This window comes from Aethalodelphis obliquidens, unplaced genomic scaffold (genome assembly GCF_003676395.1).
Source record: "Aethalodelphis obliquidens isolate GAN/ISIS:26980383/991018 unplaced genomic scaffold, ASM367639v1 scaffold774, whole genome shotgun sequence".
In the NCBI taxonomy this organism is placed as follows: Eukaryota; Metazoa; Chordata; class Mammalia; order Artiodactyla; family Delphinidae; genus Aethalodelphis; species Aethalodelphis obliquidens.
The window spans coordinates 1-3,648 of NW_020838685.1; positions in this window are offsets into that span (position 1 = coordinate 1).

The following is a 3,648-nucleotide window of genomic DNA, read 5'->3' on the forward strand; positions in this document are numbered from 1 at the left end:
TTTGAAATACTGATCACGTGTGTGGGACGTTTACACCAAGGAAGAGGCTGAGCAAAGGAGGCAGTGTTTATTACAGAAAGAGTAGCAGTTGTATTGATGGACTTACACTACTAAGTTTCAAATCTTACTCAAAAGATACAGTAATCAAGACAGTGTGCTATTGGTACATGAATAGTCATACAACAGGTCAATGGAATAGAATTATGAGTCAGAAACAAATCTTTACATTGATGGTCAATTTAGTTCTGACAAAAGTGCCAAGACAATTAAATGTAAAAGGCATAGTCTTTTTTAACAATTTAATCATCACATTCAAAAAAACCCTTAAACTATTAGTTGACACCATACCCACACACAAAACCACGAATTGGATCAAAGATGTAGATGTAAAAACTAAAACTATTAATTTCTTCAAAAAAAAGGGGGGGGGAATCTTTATGACCTTGGTTGGGCAGAAGGTTGTTAGATACAACACCAAATTTACAATCCATTTTTTTGGGGGGTACGTGGGCCTCTCACTGTTGTGGCCTCTCCCATTGCGGAGCACAGGCTTCAGACGCGCAGGCTCAGTGACCATGGCTCACGGACACAGCCATTCCACGGCATGTGGGATCCTCCCGGACCGGGGCACGAACCCGTGTCCCCTGCATCGGCAGGCGGACTCTCAACCACTGTGCCACCAGGGAAGCCCCTACAATCCATTTTTTAAACTTGGTATTTTGAGAGTCAACAAAATTTTAAACACATGCACATCAAAAGTCATTAAAAAATAAAAAATTTTTAAATACACCTAAAACTAATATAATGTTATATGTCAATTATATCTCAGTGAAACAATGGAGGAAAGTCCATACAATGGGAGAAAATATGTGCAATCACATATCAGATAAAGGACTTGTATCCAGAATATATAAAGAACTTTTACAGCTCAAAAATAAGGCAAATGAGAGAATTTTTAAATGGAGAAAAGATTTGAATAGATATTTAACCATAAAAGATACACAACATAGGCTTAGCTAATACACTCATGAGAAGATATTCAATGGCATTAGTCATTAGAGAAATGCAAGTTAAAGCCATGATGACATACCAAAACACACTCACGAGAATGTTTATAATCAAAAAAAGACAGACAATACCAAGTGCTAGTGAGAATGAGGAAAGAGTGAAACCCACATGCATTGCTTATGAGAATGTCGAACTGTACAGCCATTTTGGAAAACCATTCCATGGGTTTACTTTTAAGTGGAACATAAACTTGCCATTTGACCCAAGAATTCCATTCCTTGGAATCTGTGCAAGAGACCTGAAAACATATGTCCCCACAAAACATGTATAGGAGTGTTCATAGCAGCATTACTTATAATAGCCCCCAAATAGAAATAATCCAAATGTGCAAATACTGATGAATGTATGGAAATGCAAATGTGGTATTTCCATACAAGAGATACTACTCCTCAAGTAAAATGAAAGAACAACATATACAACATGCTACAGCATGGATAAACCATGGATAACAGCTACTACAACAGGAATAAACTACCAAAACAGTATATTAGCTGAAACAAGCCAGATGCAAACGACTACACATTGAATGATTCATTTCTATGAAATATCCAGTAAAAAGGCAAATTTATAGACAGAGGCAATCAGCGATTACCTTGGTCTGGGGTTTTGAGAAATGATTTAATGCAGATAGGCATAAGGGAACTTTCTGAGGTAATGAAGATGTTCTAAAACTGGCTGTGGTGATGATTACCCAAATCCATAACTTTACTAATAAGCATTAAATTGAAAAAAGAAAAATTAACGTCACCTGTAAGGAACAAATGGATATGATGTGTTTCCAGAGAAAGACACAGGATTACTTATTAGTATTCAAGTCAAAAATATTTATATAATTTTACTCTTATCATGAGGAAACATCAGAGAACCTCAAATTGAGGAACACTAAGAAATAACTACCTATAATTTTCAAAAATATTAATGGCTTGAAAAACAACAGAAGGCTAAGGAACTATTCCAGAAAAAAAGTTAACTAAGGAGACATGACACCTGAAAGAAATGCATGATCCTGACATGCATCTTATAGGCAAAAAAAAAAAAGAAAAAGAAAAAAGAGAAAAAGGGGGGTGGTTAATTGGATGAAAGTAGACCAAAGGTACAAACTTCTACTTATAGGATAAATAAATACAAGGGATGTAATGTATAGCACACTAACTATAATTAGCACTGCTGTATGTTATACATTAAGGTTAAGAGAATAAATCTAAAGAGTTCTCATCACAAGAAAACATTCTTTTTCTATTTCTTTAATTTTGTATACCTATACGAGATGAGGGACTTTAACTAAACTTATTGTGGTAATCATTTCATGATGTATATAAGTCAAATCATTATCCTGTACACCTTAAACAAACAGTGCTGTGTGTCAATAATATCTCAAAGCTGGAAGGAAAAATAATAGCAAATTTAAAATTTTTAAATAGATAGAGATATTTAATAAAGGATATTGTTAATATAATTGACAAAATTGGAAAATGGACTATGGATTAAAGCATGGCAGCAATATTAAATTTTTTAAAATTTGATAACTGTTCTAAAATATATATGAGAGAATATTCGTGTTAGGAAATATACACTGAGTAATTCTGGAGAAAGGGTCTGAATATATACAACTTACTCTCTAATGATTCAAGGAACAAATATTTATGTATGTGTATTTTTATCTGTCTATATAAACATACATATCCTGTGGTCTTTCTGAGAGACAGGAATAAAGAATGATAAAGCAAATGTGGCAAAGTGTTAAAAGTTAATAGAGGATAAATGAGAATTCTTTATATTGTTTTTGCCCTGTTTCTATAAGTTTGGAAATATTTCAAAAGAACGCATTAAATATTCAATAAAACAGGAGGAGATTGATAATTCTTTGACATGACATTTATTTCTGAACAATATACTTAATAGGTAAACAGTAGCAGGAGTCCCACCAAAGTCTAGAACAAGAAAAGATGCCACTTTTCCAATAATATTTGACATTGTACTGGCGATACTAGCCAACACAATCAGACAAGAGAAAGAAATTAGATGTTTAAAATCTTAAAGGGAAGAAAAATAAGACCATTTGCAAACCATATGATTGTAAAACTAAAAAAATAACTGAAAAAACATAGAATTCCATAAGAAAGCTGAATTCACAATTAAGATACAGAAATCACTGTCTGTCACTTATAACACAGAAGCTGAAGTCCTTGGTTAAAAAAACAAGAAAAAACCAAACTGCATTTGGCTTCAGCCTCAGCCTTTAAAAGCCCAAATAACTACTTCAATGACAGTTTTGTCATTCTTAAAATAGTAAAGGATTAATAATCGTGGGACAACACAGGCCATCATCGTATCAAATCATTGGGGTAGCATCACTAATTCAATGCAATTCACCACTCAGTAACATGTTCAGGAAGTAAAGAAAGCACAACATAATATACCAGAATTACCAGTATTACTGTGAGGTAAGCAGAGAGTGAGTGGGCCAGTACCTCATTCTGCTTCAGGCAAAGACAAAGGTGTTACTGTACAAGAGATGTTTGAAGCTGCCTTTTCTTATACAACATTTTCATGTAAAAGCCTGTTTTGCATGTTGGAAAA